Consider the following 17,054-nt stretch of genomic DNA (forward strand, 5'->3'; position numbering starts at 1 on the left):
CTTTCTGTTTTGAGGTGGGGCTCTCTATGTAGGCCTGGCTATGCTGGACCTTATTGTGTTAACCAGGGTTCTTTCTTCATCCCTGCTGTTTTGTGATAATGAACCTTGAGATGCCTGATTGTCTCTCTGAGGATTTCAGACCATGTTACAGTTTTCTTTCAGAATTTACGAGTTCTTCGTCGGCTGCCCCCACTGTTCACCCACAGGCACACCCCCTAGCTCTCATGGCTGAGGTATTCCTGCAATGTCTGGGGATTCCAGCCCTGGCCACATTATAGGACTGTGTGGGGAGGAGATGACTGGACAGCTAGTGTGCAGGGGTGGAGCTTGTCTGACGGGGAATTCTAGCCAAGGGCAGTGATCCTCAGTTGGCTTTTCCTTTGGGGACTTCAAGTGTCTGTCCCCATAGGTCTTTCCTGGAGCCTGCTTGGTTCTACAGAAAAGGGCTCTTTGGTCTACAGCCTGGAGGAGGCATGAGCCTGGAAAGGAGGAGGCATGGGCCTAGCTGTCTAAGAGCAGGATGAGGAAGAGGGGCTGGAAGCAGAGCTTTCAGTATCTCTGCTGCTCTCACTCCCACCTCTACCCTCCTGCCCACCCCCACCCTCGCTCCCACCCTCACTATACAGCACCTGGTATGCCAGTATGCCGATCCAAGTTCCCTGGGGATCAGGGAATTGGGTGGCCAGCCCGTCCCCTGCCCCATGTTCACATGTGGCCTTCCCAGCTTCCATTTGTCCCCTGCTCTCTATCACCCTCAAAGCTCGGCCTGAGTCCTCCACAAACCCCACTGCCGGAAGCAAGCCTCTGCTCCATCCTGTGCTGCAGGGTAGTCACTACTGTGTCCCCTTCCTACATTCTAAGACTCGGTTGACATCTTTGCCTCCACCTTCTTGTCTAGTCTCAAAACAATCAACAATCATGTGGTTTAGTCCGCATTTGATCCTTCATAGTTGCTTTTTAGTATGGTTTGAGGACAGAACAGTCAGAGTCACAAGGCACATTTCTGTTAAATTTAATTGAAAGCTTCTTTCTTTCTTTCTTTCTTTCTTTTTTCTTTTTCCTGGCAATAAATAGCCAGGTCTTTTTTTTTTTTCTTCTTTTCTTTCTTTCTTTTTAAAACAAGGTTTTATGTAGCCCATGATGACCTCAGACTTTCTTCTTCTTCTTCTTCTTCTTCTTCTTCTTCTTCTTCTTCTTCTTCTTCTTCTTCTTCTTCTTCTTCCTCTTCCTCTTCCTCTTCCTCTTCCGCTGCTTCTTCTTCTTCTTCTTCTTCTTCTTTTTTTTTTTTTTTGGTTTTTCGAGACAGGGTTTCTCTGTATAGCCCGGGCTGTCCTGGAACTCACTCTGTAGACCAGGCTGGCCTTGAACTCAGAAATCCACCTGCCTCTGCCTCCCAAGTGCTGGGATTAAAGGCATGCACCACCACCGCCTAGCGACCTCAGACTTTCTTATGTAGCCAAGGATAACCTTGAAATCTTCATCAAACTCTTACATCCACCTCCATAGACCTGAACCACTCTGCCTTGTTTATGAGGTGCTGGGGATGCAGCCCTGGGCTTCATGCTGAACAGCAGTGGAGCCACATCCCTGCCTCTCAGCCAGAGCTGCCAGGACTCAGTTTGTACTCACTTCAAGGCCGCCATTGTTAGGCCCTGCTGTACAGTAACTCTGCTCTCAGTCAGCAAAGCTTTTCCTTTCTTCTCTCTCTCTGTCTCCCTCTCCCTCCCCCTCCCTCCTTTCTACCCCCTCTCTTCAAGGTCTCACTACATAGCTCACTGTCCAGGAACTCACTCTGTAGACCAGGCTGGCCTCAGTCTCACAGAGCTCTACCGGGCTCTGCTTCCTGAGTGCTGGGATTAAATGCTTGCACCACCACACCCATCCTGTAGCAAAGCTTCCCTCTGATTCTTCTGGGCAAAGCTCAAACACTCAGGGCAGTGGCTCGAGTTACTGCTGGTTTTGGTAAAGCACAGGACCTTCTGGACAACACCAACAAAGCCCAACAATGGCTTCCACCTGGGAAGAGGAGGAACAGAAACCTTGAGAAGGACTTCAAAATGGTAGTAAAGTGAAGGCCCAGGTACTGTAGAGTCTCTTCCAGGTCCCTGCTCCTGTGCCTTGTCTGCCATGGGAGTCCCTTTGGTTGCTTGTCTCTAGAATTGTATAGAATTTTTTTTTCTACTTTTGACAGGGTCTTGTTCTTCAGCTAGGCTGACTTTGAACTCCCTGTATACGTAGGGCACACTGGCCTGGAATTCCAAGTCTTCCTGCCTCAGGCTCCCCAGTGATGACATCATTACAGGCATGCCATGCTCAGCACAAGGGTATCTCATCAGTGGTTCCCTATGCATTGTGCTGAGGCTCAGAGTTTTAGGAACACCACTGCCTTGTATACCACAGAGTCTAGTGCAGCCTGGAGCCTAGAGAAGTCAAAGAGGGAGAGCTGTGTGCTGTCACAGGGAAAGGAGGCCGACACGCAGACCCCAGTTCAGGGCGCGTGGAGGAGAGCGAGCAAAGTCAATGTGAAGGACACAACAATGTTGAGTGACCCAAGGCTTCTGACAAGGCAGTCTGTGCTTCAGGAAAGTTCTGCTGGGCCAGAGGGTTCAGATGGGAAAGGCTGGATTAGGTGGGGCAATTAGATAAAGGGGTTCCCTGGCCAGACAACTCACTGGGCTATTTTTGTTATTTTGTTTTGTTTTTGAGATAGGGTTCCATGGAACTCTGGCTGTCGAAGAACTTGCTCTGTAGACCAGGCTGTCCTTGAACTCTTGAGATCTAACTGCCTCTTCCTGGGATTAAAGGCATGCACCACCACCGCCTGATGCTCACAGGGCTTTTAAAGATCCAGATCTTGGGGCAGAGGATAGATAGCTCAGCTGGCAAAGTGTTTGCTGAAAGCAAGTGTGGAGAGCCCTGGGGAGTCTGGTTTCTAGTATCCGTGTGAGAAAAGCCAGGTGTGTCGGTAGGTAGATGCTTATGAAGTGTGGGGAGATGGGGTTAAGAGGATCCCTGGGGCTCCTGGCCTAACCAGTGAACCCAGAGAAAGAACCTGTCACAAAAACACAAGGTAGGTGGTTCCTGAGAATGACACACCTCCATACACACAGGTACACACATGCATGTGCACCTACATGTACTAGTGCATCCCCCTGACACCAGCACATGTACATACACACACACTGACACATAGACATGAGGATCTGGATCCTAGCTTCTACCCTTTAGCCTTTCTTCCTCCTCTGTTCTTTCTTCTCTTTTCACACATGCACACACATACACACATACTCACATGTACACACATACACACATTACACACACATAGACACACAGGCACACACACATACTCACATGCACACAATACACACATTACATACACATACATACACATATATGCACACACATAGATACACACACAGGCACACATACACACATACTCACATGCACACAATACACACATCACACACATACACATATATGCACACACACATACATACACACATACACAGGCACACATACACACATACACACATGCACACACATACACATATACACACATCACAAACACGTATACACATATATGCACACACATATACTCACATGCACACACATATATACACATATATACACATTACACACATATACACACATTACACACATATACACATACGCACACACACATATATACTCACATGCACACTCATATACACATATATACACATTACACACATATACACACATATACACATGCACACACATACACACATGCATACACACACAGACACCTTTGAGACAGGGTCTCACAATGTTGCCTTGACTGACCTGGAACTTGCTTTGTGGACCAGACTGACGTCTAACTCATGTAGACCAGGATGGTCTCTAACTCACAGAGCACTGCCTGTCTGTGCCTCCTGAGTGCTGACATTAAAGACGCATACCACCACATCTGCCTGGCGCTCCTTTGAGATTTTCCTGCCTGTGGTCTGGAGATGAGACTAGGAATCTGCATGTTTGAAACATCTCCTCTCAAACTCAGGGACCGACTCTGAAGGGAAGACAGGTGCCTTTCCTGCACCCGAAGGTAGAAGGAGATCATATGAGAGAGAAGATGATGAGGCGGGTGGGACATTGAGGAGGCCAAAGGGGACCTTGAGTCTGTGGCACCTTTCCCACTCACCGTCATGGGTGTCTAGAGCTGAGGGAGGAGGTGATACTTTGGCTCTCTGGAGTCCCTTGCACGTGGACACACACAATCCTCATCCCCAGGAGGTAGTGAGGGTGGAAGCTCATCGCTCAGGCTCTGCAGCTCAGCAGCTGGATTGCAGTGCTGTCTGTGTGTGAGTCACCTGTATGAACAGCAGACTCCTCCCCACAGAATGCAAAGTCTACAAGCTGTTAGCTTCATCTGTCTTTTTGGAGGACTCCATGCAGTGCCACACTGGAGGCTGGACATGCTGCCTGACCCCTAGGGAACATCCTCCAAAGGAGTGCTAGGCTCAGTTCTGAGAAATGTGTTATGACAGAAGCCAGAGAGCCGTGTCTATGTTGTTCAGCACTAGGAGACAAGTCCTCAGGAAAGCACGAATCCTCTCATTTGTTCTCCGCCTGTGTGGCTTTTCCTGGGTGTAAGTCTGGTTACTCCTCTGCCTTTGATTTCTAGGACTTGAAGAGAGATGACAGTCCCTTGCTGCTGCGTTTAATTGGTGAGAGGCACACAGACCTGGAATTATAATTATGACGTTTTAAATGTCAAGCTCTTCAAAAGTCTGCCTTTGCCCTTGCTGTCACCCTGAACCCAAACCCTGCCTCCCACACCCAGAGCGTGCCCCGAGTCTCTCAGCTAAGCTTCACCTGGGAAATCTGAGTGACAGGTGACGTGCAGGCAGCTGGAAGACGCACAGTAAACCGAGCCTACGATGAGCTCAGAAGAGGTGAGTTGATGATCTGCTATTTATAGCCCCACTAAGAGGCTCTGGCCGCCAGCTCCATGTGAGGCTGGGTGGAAATGATGCCTTTGCAGGCTGAAAGCACAAAATGAAATTGGTGATTCATGGGCAGCCGCCAGTTGAAATACAAACAGGCTCCTGCTTCTCCAGCTGTCCCCCCCCCCAACCCTTCACACCCATCGGGAGTTCTGAGAAGAGTTGCAAGCTCTCTACAACCTAGGCTGTCTGTGTTTGGCTCTGTGCAGTACTGGAATGGCTCTGCTGACCTCAGCCCCATCCCCTCCTAAGGCTGGGGCTAGAACCTGGGTCTAAATTAAGAGGTCATTCATCCAAGAGGGACAAGGCAAGGGAAACAGAGAGAAGGGCTCCTGTCTTCTGTTCCTTCAGGTGACACAGGTTACAGAGCAGCTTCTGTAGACCCCTGTAATGTGGAACGTGCAGGCATATACCAAACAGTTCTCCAGTCCCACAGCCCAGAGCCTGTCACCTAAAAGAGCTGTTGTTTACTGCCCTTGATGACATCTCCCTCCCAGGCCAATGTCCTCTGGAGCCCCTCTCATGCCTCCTCTCACCCAAGGTGAGGCTGCATCGGAGGACTCTCCTTCCCCGTAGCCCAGATGGCATTCACAGGTCCAGGATAAGGAGTCATAAACCAAACGCAGAAGCCAGATTGATCACCCAGAGCTAGGTACAGAAGGCTGGACTTCTGGAGTTCAGCTCTCTGGAGGCTGAAGCCAGAGGAGTGCCATGCTTCCCAGGGCTAGAAGATGACCACGTTTCAAAGAAAAGTTGGAGGGCAGCAGTTAAGGGCTCTTGTTGTTCACCCAGAGGATCTGAGTTCAATTCCCAGAATCCACACGGCAGCTCATAACCAGCCACAGCTCCAGTTCCAGGCTGTGCTGACCCCCACAGGCACCGGGTACTCACAGGTACACGTATGTATACAAGCAGAAAAAAACCTCATATACATAAAATAAAATGAATAGGTAAAATTTAAAAAGCATTAAAATTTAAAAGCGTTAAGAAAACCTGAGTTGCTGGGCAGGGGTGGCATATGCCTTTAGTCCTAGCACTTGGGAGGTAAGAGGCAAGAGGATCTCTGAATTCAAGGCCAACCTGGATAATAAGAACCCTTCCCCCACAAAAAAAATAAAAATAAAATAAAATAAAATAAAAAGAAAGAAAAAATAAAAAATAGACTTGAACAACTAAACTTTTGACTATTCATAATTTTTGTTGATTGTAGCTATAAGGTGAAAGTAAAAATTTTTCTTTTTTCTTTTTTTCTTTTTCTCCTTCCTCCTCTTCCTCCTCCTCCTCCCCTTTTCTTCTTCCTCCTCCTCCTTCTTTCTTCTTTAGTATTTGAGACAGAGTTTTCCTGTATAGCCCTGGCTGTCCTGGAACTCGTTCTGTAGGCCAGGCTGGCTGGCTTTAGACTCAGAGACCAGCTTGCCTCTGCCTCTGAGTGTTACAATTAAAGGTGTCACCATTCTGAGCTCTAACTTTTGTTTAGGAAAAAAAAAAAAAATCCATTCTATCCCAGCTACTCAGGAAGCTGAGGCAGGAAGATCGAAAGTTCAAGGCCAGACTAGACAAGTTAGTATGATTCTGTCAGTTTCTTCACTGAGACATTAGGAACAGTGGGAAACTTACCATACAGGGGCGTGATAAAGAGAAGACAATGCAACATCTGGAGTCAGGGCGCCAGCCCCATGGGAAGAGCAATGGCCACACATGCATGAGGACCTGAGTTTGAATCCCCAGGACCCAGATTAAAAACTGGGGTGACTGCATGTGCCTGCAACCCAGAGAGCTATAAGGAGAGAGAGAGAGAGAGAGAGAGAGAGAGAGAGAGAGAGAGAGAGAGAGAGAGAGAGAGAGAGAGAGAGGTTTATGGGGCTTGCTAGCTGTTGGTGTCACTGAAAAGAGTAAGCTACAGAGCTACAGGTTCGGGGGAGAGGAGAGCCAGTCTCAAGGGGATAAGCTAGAAAATGATCCAGAAGGATACCTGATGCTGTCCTTTGGCCTCTGTGCATTTGAGCACACACAGAGACACATACACAGGCACACACATAGGCACACATACATGAACACACACATACAGACACACACAGAAACATACACACAGACACTCACACAGAGACACACACAGAGACATCCCCATTTGTGAGCTGGGAGTGTCTTGCATAGGTCAGGCTTCATAATGAAACCCTAGGGCTTCAGCAGAGACCTGAGCTCTGTACCCATGCCAGGCTATCCAGCATTCTGGCCCTTTCTTGGTATATCCTTGACTTTGCATAGGAACCAAGTCCCTCAGGGCCATCTCTTGTCTGATGCTGGCAACCCGATTCTTCTGTTCCCCTGAGTCCTGGGTAGCTTCTACTGTTCACACGAGGATTCCAGGTGCTCCCTGAGTTCTGTAGGCAACACAACAGCAGGCAGCAGAGGACCTGCAGAGTGGCAGGAGGAGCCCACTCCACCTCTAGCTGGGTACACAGCACGAACTGCTGATTCATGGATGCTCGTGAGGCCTGGGCTGCTTGTACATCCTCTCATCTCCAGCTGTCGGCCGAAGCATAATTGTAGCTGTCACTTTGGCAGCAAGACGCCGTGATGTGTCCCTAATACAGCTGCCTCTGCTCCACAGCTCTTGGGAGGTGGGAGGGATCTGCAGCTGCTCCCATGGAGGGCTGGAAATCAATCTGCATGAGATTTGTCCAGGTGCAGTCCCAGGGGCAGTGCGAGCCCCAGGGAGAGGCCCTGTGCTTGATCCAGCTGGGTGCTGCCTGCGTCAGCATCTTCCGTAATGCAGTCCTGATGGCATCCATTAATGAGAGACAGGCTGCCATTGGAGGGAGGCATTTTTGGCAGCTCTGAGGAGTTGGAAAGCAGCCTTTAGACAATGCATGAGTTGGACTCCAGGGTGAATGGATAGTTAGACAGTGGTGGAGGGAGATAGTGCCAGAGACATAGCTGGGACGAAAATGAGAGGCAAGGAAGCTGAGGGCCAGACCTGCAGCCTGGACTGCATCCTGGAAGCAATTGAGAGCCTCTGGGGGCCTTATAGGAGGGAGTGAAGTGGTCAGATGATGTGGGGCGGGGGTGGGGGGAGGTCTGAGCTCAAGCATCCTTGGGAGTGTCTGTGAGTATAAGACTCACCCTCCCCACACATTTGGCAGGAAGAAGCTCACACCTCTCTGGGGCACTGTTTCCTGACTTAGGAGGTGATGGAGGCTGTGTGCTTGGTGGGCCATTGCAGCAGGGATCTGGCCTCATGCCAGCAGAGAGACCAGGCCGGCAAAGGGAAGCTCTGGGTCCATACTCTCTCTCTTTTCTGTCTGCTTTGATCAGGAGGAGTATGTGAACAAAGTACCTATGTTCAGAGATTCCAAATGTAGGTGGGGCTGCAACACACAAAGGTGGAGAAAGGATGCTGGGGCCATGGGGTGGTCTCACTGCTGTGAGTAGAGCTAACTTCTCAAGTTGCTACCCACAAGGAAAACAGCAGAGGGGCTGGGGATGTGGCTCAGTTGGTAGAATTCTTAGCTAGCATGCATGAAGCCCTGCACAAAGTGGACATGGACATCAAGAAGCTGGAGGATCAAAAGTTCAAAGTCACCGTTAACTACATAGGGACTTGGAGGCCAGCCTAGGCTACATGAGACCTTGTCATCAAAAACAAACAAACAAAAACATAAAAGGGGGATGTGGCTAGGAGATGGTTCAGCACTTAAGAATGTTCGCTGTCCCCTCAGAGGACCTGAGTTTGGTTCCCAGCACCCACATTGGCCGCTCACAGCTGTGAGTCCAGCTCCAGAGGATTTGATGTCTGATCTGGACTCCTTGGGCACGTGCACATATGTGAGCACCTGCACACAAGTGGGTACCTGCACACAGGTGGGCATCTGAACACAGGTGTGTACCTGCACACAGGTGGGCATCTGAACACAGGTGTGTACCTGCACACAGGTGGGCATCTGAACACAGGTGTGTACCTGCATACAGGTGGTACCTGCACACAGGTGAGTACCTGCATACAGGTGTGTACCTGCATACAGGTGGGTACCTACACACAGGTGGGCATCTGAACACAGGTGTGTACCTGCATACAGGTGGTACCTGCACACAGGTGAGTACCTGCATACAGGTGTGTACCTGCATACAAGTGGGTACCTACACACAGGTACACAAAACCACACACAGATATTATACTCATAACTAACATCAAATGAAAATCTCTCTTAAAAATTAATTTAAGGAGCTGGAGAGATGGCTCAGCAGTTAAGAGAACCGACTGCTCTTCCAGAGGTCCTGAGTTCAATTCCCAGCAACCACATGGTGGCTCACAACCATCTGTAATGGGATCCGATGTTCTCTTCTGGTATGTCTGATGACAACTACAGTGTACTCATATACATAAAATAATTTTTTTTTAAAAAAAAATTAATTTAAAAATAAAACAAGGGGCTGGAGAGATGGCTTATTGGCTAGGAGTACCAGCTGCTCTTCCAGAGTGCCCAGATTTAACTCCCAGAATACACATGGCAGCTCACACAATAGTCTATAACTCTAATTCCAGGGGAATCTCACACTCTCTTCTGATCTCTTATGGTACTAGGCATGAAAGTGGTATTCAAACATACATGCAGGCAGAACACATAAAAATAAATAAAATATAAAATAAATAAAAATATAAATAAATAAAATAAGCCAAAGCAAACAGCAGAAACAAAAGAGCTTATCAGCTTGTCTAATGAAGAAATTTCTGGAAGGAAGGTTTCAATTTTTTTTTTTAACTAGTTCTCCCTATCACCCTATGTCAGCCTAGCTGGCTTGGATCTTGTTATATAGACCGGGCTGAAGTCACAGATATCTGCCTGCCTCGGCCTCCTAAGTGCTGGGATGGCTGCCACCACCGTGACTTAGTGCGCTCTATCCTTACAAACCAAAATAAACAATCTTGTAGGTTGGTTAAGGAAGTGAGGAATAGGAAGTGCTTGGAGCCGTTCCCAGCCGATGACCCACCCGCGAGCGCAGATGCCAGCGCATATCTGGACCATCATGTAAGTCAGGAGGAAGACACAACTCAGTCAACAAATATTTGGTGTACCTCCTCGGAAGTGTGCTGTTGTGCAAGCAGTGGTTTGGCAGTGATCCTTCAGTTCAGCTGCAAGCTGTTCTGAGCAGGATGCCTTTCAAGAGGAGGAGGGGCAGGTGGAATCATATTCCCACTCCTGTGTGATCCTCCGTGGGGTGTTCCTGCGCTGGGCTGAGCCGCGGAGGCCAATACTGAGCAGTGAGGAATTCCTGACGCCACAGTAGCTCATTCAGCAGGTTACAGTCGGTGGAGAACCTGAGCTTCTTCCCCAGAAGGCGGGCAGCTCGTCATAACATGCGGTCGCCCCCTGGGACTGACATGGCCGATTTGGAACACCTTATCAAGATGCAGTATTGCCTACTCCGCACACCCTTCCCTTAAAAATTCACAAGATTTTAGAGCTGACTGTGGGGCCTTGAGACAAGGTCTCTCAGAATCTGTCTCTGCTTCCCAATGCAGCCATAACCAGCTTTCTTTAAGGATGCTGAAGATTCAAACCCAGGTCCTCATGTTTGAAGGGCACATCCTCTTACCCACAGAACCATCTCCTTAATCCCTTGTTTTTGGCTTTTAAGACAAGGTCTCATGTATCCTAGGATGGCCTGGAACTCACTATATATCAGAAGATGACCTCGAACTTCTGGTCCTCCTGCCTTTAAAGTGTTGGGAGTACAGGCACACTCTCCAGTGCCTGGTTTTATGCAGTGCTAGGGAATAGAATCCAGGGCTTTGTGCACACTAGGCAAGCATCTACCAGCTAAACTATACCCCAGTGGTTTTGGAGAAAGGGCCTCACAACATAGTTTAGACTGACCTCTGGCTCATCACTCTCTTGCTTCAGCCGCCCAAGTATTAGGAATGCAGGCATATGCCACTGTACACAGCTACAGATTTAAAAACAAACAAACAAACAAACAAACAAACAAACAAACTGGCCATCCTTTTAGAAAAGCTGAGGTCTCCCCATGCTATGGGCAGGAGGATGGCTGAGATAGGCTGTAAAGAGCGCTTGCAGTTGGAGACTGTCAGAAGTTTAGAGTGACTATTATCCAATGTAAATAGGGAAGGGAGTGACAGAAAGGACCTGTGCTGCGAAAGGCATGTGTGTAGGTACATGCATGAGCACACACGCACAGAAGAAGTAAGTAAATACAAATGTAATTAAACACAGGCTGCTGGAGCGATGGCTTGGTGGATCAAGCACTTACTGTGCAAGCGCGAGAACGTGAGTTCTGCTTCCTAGAATCTTCCCACCGCCCGTAGCTACAGTAGTTGCGCGACTATGCGATCCCAGTGCTCCTATGGTGAGCTGTGAGGTAGAGACGGAGGGGTCCCCAGACCAGGATGGCAAGGGCTGCACAGAGAAACCCTGTCTTAAATGGGGGGAGGACTCTGCTTAACCTCACAGGCCAGCAAGGGTGAGTATGCAGAGAGGAACAAAAGATCCTCATGTCTCAAACATGGTGGAAGGGAAGGGCTGACTGACACTCAAGACTGAGCTCTCCCCTCCACAGGCATGCCACACACACACACACACACACACACATGCACACACACACACACACACACACACACACACACACACACACACACACACACACAGAGTAGCCTACGCTTATGTTCCCAGAACTTGGGAAATAGAATCAGGAGGACCAGAAGCTCAAGCTCAAGGTCGTTCTCAGTTATGTAGTGAGCTCCAGGCCAGTGCAAGGTTCAGAGGTCTGATCACCTCTGGCTTGGGCTTGGGGTGTGGTTTAGTAGTAGAGGATTTGCCTAATTTGCACAAAACTCTGCTTCCATTCCTGTCTGCAAAAGAAAAGAGCATTTCAGTGGCTCCAAACAGGACCAAACATCACTGACCTCACACTTCCTGTAGACCAAGAAAAGGAAGTGACTTAGCTACATGCTTCAAGAGGCTTCAGTCAGGATGTCAGTGGGGCTGTGGTCATCTGAAGGCTTGAACAGGGCGGTTGTAACATGCTGAGAAGTTGACCTTTGGTATTGGCAAGAAGCCTGGGTTCCCTACTGTGACCTTAATCCATGTGTTCACTTCAGTGAACCCAAAGCAGGGCCCCTGGCCTTCCCTGGCCTAGAGCTTACAACCCTAGAGAAAACAAAGCACAATTCATGTCCCTCATGACACTGTGGCAGAAGTAACATGCTTTACTTTCTATGGCTTCATTTCTGTGATATCTCAGATTGTAGGTTACACAGGCCAGTCCTATGTAATGAAAGGCAGAAAGGAACAAGAAAGGATATTGGAAACTGGGTGCTGAGGGTCACTGGGAGCCATCTTAGAATCTGGCAATTATATTTTCTGTCCTTTAAAAAGAAGCCTTGAGTTCCAAAATGGCTGCTCTAATCCCAGCTGTCAGTTATAGACAATGCTTCGTGGTTAGGGTGAACAAGAAGAGGAGACAAGGCATGCTATTTTCCTTTAAGGATGCTTTCTAGATGTTGGACACAACATTCTACATGTATCTTACTAATCAGAACTTGTTCACATAGCTGCAAAGGAAGCTGGCAAACTGAGTATTTACTCTGGGAGAATCTGTGTTTGCTCGTCCAAACACTAGAGGTCAAGCATCAGTCTCTGCCACACTGATAAAGTTGGGGGTTGTGGGACATAGAGGACACCACAGACCTTAGGTTTCTGTCTAGATTAGAACTTATGAGCTATCTTGGCTGGCGTGTGTGTGTGTGTGTGTGTGTGTATAATTGAGAAATACATATTAATGTACTTCTTCATGAATTCATAAATGTAAAGAGAAAATAGTTCTGAGAGGGGCTCAGGAGACAAATGATCATTAAAAACAAAGTCAGGGGAGGGCAAGATGGCTCAGAGGATAAAAGTGATTGCTGAAAAGCCTGAGGACCTGAGTTCAAACCCTGAGACCCACATGGTAGAAGGATAGAATTGACTTCTACAAACTTCCAAATTAGACTTCCAAATGGATGTTATGGCATGTATACACACACACACACACACACACACAGAGAGAGAGAGAGAGAGAGAGAGAGAGAGAGAGAGAGAGAGAGAGAGAGAGAGAACAGGACAAGAAGACACACCCGGTCCTTGAAGCTCAGCCAAGGGTGGTCCTGAAAACAAAGCAGATTCCCCATCTGCCCATCACTGGAGGCCTGGTGAGAACAGCTTCCTCATCTATGCACAACTGCAGGTTTAAACAAATTCCAGGCTGCAGAGTAACACGTCCAAATGCAGAGGCACAGATGGGCAATTTCACCAGCTGTGTTTTGAAAAAGATCATATGATTCCTGATCAATGAACCGAAGAGACCGAATGCAGGGGAGCTCAGAGCTGAGCAGTGGTGTTGCCCTGAGATTTCCTGGAGTCTGCAGCCAGGGGCCTAGCAGTCTGACTCAACTGGGAAGAGTGTGAGACACCAAGGCCTGGACACACAAAGTATACTCTCTCTCTCTCTCTCTCTCTCTCTCTCTCTCTCTCTCTCTCTCTCTCTCTCTCCCTGGAGGCTGGAGGAGGACCAGGTTCTGGCTTTACTGAGTGACCAATGACAGGGACCCCTGGCCTTAGAAGGCAAAATCTACAAACAGAAAACTTGGGCTTGGAACCCAGAGGATAGCAAGTTCCTGGTGAGGCCCTCCTGGTGAGAATGGCTGGTTGTCCTGCTTTGGGCAGCATGGGTATTGGGACCTATCTGAAGATGAGGGTGAAGAGATTGGACAGTGAAGTCTCTGTGGTACTTGTGGCATGGAAGGTAGTGTAAGGTGTTCTACCTGCCTGGTTGTGCCCATGATTAGGGGAGGTGACCCGAACAGATGAGGTCTTGGGTTCTCCATCCCCCAGCTGGCCATCTGTGCCAGATCCTGTGTTTCCCTGCGTGCTTGGGCCAAACTTACACTTCCCAACACATTGGGCTGTCAGTCACCACAGCAAGCATTCTCCCAACCTTTCTCCTCTGTCTTGCTCAGTGTCCAATGTTCACCAAGGCTTGAGGGACCTCTGCAGAATTCTCATTAGATTGTCCTTTCAAGAGAGATACCTACAGCTGCTGGAGCTGAAATTCAGTCGGTGGAGGGCTTGCCTCACATGCACGAGGCACGTCTGGTTCTTTCCCATGTTCCACATGAATGGGGAGCATGCTTGTAATCCCAGCTCTCAGGAGGTGGATGTAGGAGTGTCCGAAAGCAGAGGCACCCTTGGCTACACGGCAAGCTTGAGACCAACCTGAGCTACATGATGCTCCCAGAGAGATGGGTGGGGGAGAGAGAAAAAAAAAAGGTGGGGAGAAAGCGATCCAGCCAATGACTAAGGCCAGTCTCCCCATCCTTGGGGAGAAGACGAGGAAGGTTGATGGGTAACTGAGAAGGCAGGATGGCAGGGTCAAGTTATGGAGAAGGAAAGCAGAGTGATGAGCCCAGGCTGGACTTTGCAGTCTATAGCTCAGCTGTACCAATGCTCACCCAGCACCTGCTCAATGTCGAAGACAATAGAATAGCCACATCCCATATCGGGGAAACCAGTATAGAGGAAGACTCTCTGACATCACCTTAGACACACAGACAAAGCAAAACAGCAGAGAATGTAAAATGCAGAGATGAACTAAGTGTGAGGCACCCCCATATGTGGATGTGTACTGGGGAAGCTGTGAGGGAAGGAAGCCCAGAGGAGGTGACACCTGCAGGAAAGACCAGGCATCTGAGGAAGCATGCATCCCTGCACCTGCAAACTCCCTGGGGCAAAGGTTAGGGGAATCCCAGACCTGCTGTGCTCCTTGCTCTCTTAAGTCTCTGGTTCCCTGGGGGTTAGTGTGGCCTTGATCTCCTGCCATTGAGCGGTCCTGCTAAGCTGAGAACATAGCCATTATCCGCTGAGCTTCTTTGTTGTCTTTGGATCTTTGGTATCTGACCTGTAAGTTAAGAAGAGTATGGGATGTATCTGCCCTTGAAGAATTTTCCCGGAATTCTAGTCTTTATCCATAAAGTTCACCCAAGTGACCTGGCTAGATTTGTAGTCCTGACTACACAGCTACCTCTAATGGGGCAGGAGACAAATCTAGAAGGGGTATTGGGTGACCCACTGTGACCTATTTCCTGTCATCAGATCCAATTCCCAAGATCTCTGGGTACTTTAAGAAGCCATGGGAACCCCCCTCATCACCTAAACACTTATCTGGCCCTCGCAGCCAGGTCTACAGTACAAAAGGGACCAGGCTCATGCTGACACACTCTAGGTATGTGTCCCGTGCAAGCATGCTCTCCCTTTAAGACCCAAGAAAAAGAGAGGTGCAGAAAAGCTGAGTAGTTTGAGGTCTCAACTGAAGAGCCTCTCTGGAGTCGTTCTATAGGATGAAGGAAGCATGAACTCTGTGAGGTCCAGAGGGCATCAGGTCCTCTAGAGTCAAGGTGGGCAGGCAAGACAAGAGCTGTTGTTGGTCATCTAGAAAGACTGTCTTCTGGTCATCACTCGTCTCTCTGGGATGTGAAAGGAGTCTCCTGGCAGCTCTGGGCAGGTTCCATCCCTCTGACTCAGTCTGGCACTTAAGGCCTTACCTACAGTCCTATGAACCTTTCACTAGTATCCCATATTCTCTTTCTGCAGCCACATGTGTGTCCATCGTGTGTGTGTGTGTGTGTGTGTATGTGTGTGTGTGTGTGTGTGTGTGTGTGTGTGTGTGTCTGTCTGTCTGTCTGTCTGTCTGTGTATGTGAGGGTTCTGAGAAAGAACGCATTTAGAGGACAAAGGTCAACCTCAACCAGCTTCCTCAGTCACTTTCCGTCCTGTTCCTTGTTTCTTGAGGAAAGGTCTCTCATTTTTTTCTGGAAGTAAGCTGGGCTAACTGTCCAATCAGGCCTGTATATTCACCTATCTCTGACTCTCCTGCACTGGGATTGCAAGTACACACAACCACTCCTGGTTTGTTATGTGGGTTCCAGGGCTGGACTCAGGTCCCCATGCTTGTGTTGGCTGAGCTAGGCATTAGCATTCATTCATTCATTCATTCATTCATGTATTCACTTATTTACTGTCTTTCCCCTGAAAAGATCTCCCATGTTCCCATGTGGCCCAGGTTTCTCTTTCACCATATCCCTCCGGTCTCTCACTGTTCCACCTGACCAGGCCCAACTTCAGCACTGTCTCTCTGAACCCGTGGCCTAAGGGCTGGGGCTTTTTATTAGATTTGTGTCTTTAATTACAGGAGCCATGCATGCTTGTAAAAAACGTTCCCACATTACAGATGTGTGCTCAGTAAAATGAGTGTGTCATCCCGACATCCTTTTCCCTAGACCTCGCTGCAGTTAGCTGGACAAGCACATGGACACCCATGGGCTCTTGGGGACCTTCCCTAACTACTTGATGCAGGATGGCACAGCAGGGCTGGGAATGAACAGTGGAAGCTTCCAGAGTGTGGTGATACGGGTTTACTTAGAAACAAAACCCCCAAGGTCAGTGTGGGACCTCTTGATTTCTTTTACAAGACAGTTCAAAGCACTGAGCCCCAGGGAGGCATTCCTAGTTCTTGTGGGAATAGCATTCTAATTTACCCAAGAGCCAGAAACTCAAGTTCAAAAGGCACACAGGTCTCTAGAGGATGCCCTTTGCCTAGCGTAGCCAGCCAGAACAAGCCAAGGCGGAGCTGAGTCCAAGGCTGTGGTCACTTGGTGAGATGGAGGTCACTTGGTGAGGGCAGGGTGTGTAGCGTGGCCTTTCTTCCTCCAAGCTAGTCCCCTGCCTGGGAGGCCATCTCCTACAAACCTACAGAGCCTTCCTGACATTATTAGCAAAATGCTGATTCTCTTTCCAGTGTCGCTAAAAGTAACACTGTCTCTGGGGATAAATGAACCCTGTATTTCTAAGTAGAGGGTGTAAGCATCATGGCTGTGCTGGCATGTCCTTCTCCAGGGAAAAAGGGACTGAAGTGAATTAATACCATGTTAGGTCACCCTACCCCACAATGGTGTGAAATGTTCAACCAAGGTGTTAGCATCTCAACTAAGACTTAAACTAGAATCAAGCAGAGTGGCCAAGA

General features: G+C 48.7%; 1 long non-coding RNA gene across 1 annotated transcript; it reads right to left on the reverse strand.

Moving 5' to 3' along the window:
* Positions 1–1,085: 1,085 nt before the first annotated feature.
* Positions 1,086–12,014, reverse strand: LOC143442807 (uncharacterized). The gene is made up of 3 exons (XR_013111304.1): positions 11,905–12,014; positions 4,852–5,021; positions 1,086–4,720 (listed from the first exon to the last, which is right to left on the reverse strand). It is a non-coding gene; the product is annotated as an uncharacterized LOC143442807 (long non-coding RNA).
* Between the last annotated feature and the right edge of the window lie 5,040 nt (positions 12,015–17,054).

Source organism: Arvicanthis niloticus, chromosome 6 (genome assembly GCF_011762505.2).
Source record: "Arvicanthis niloticus isolate mArvNil1 chromosome 6, mArvNil1.pat.X, whole genome shotgun sequence".
NCBI lineage: Eukaryota > Metazoa > Chordata > Mammalia > Rodentia > Muridae > Arvicanthis > Arvicanthis niloticus.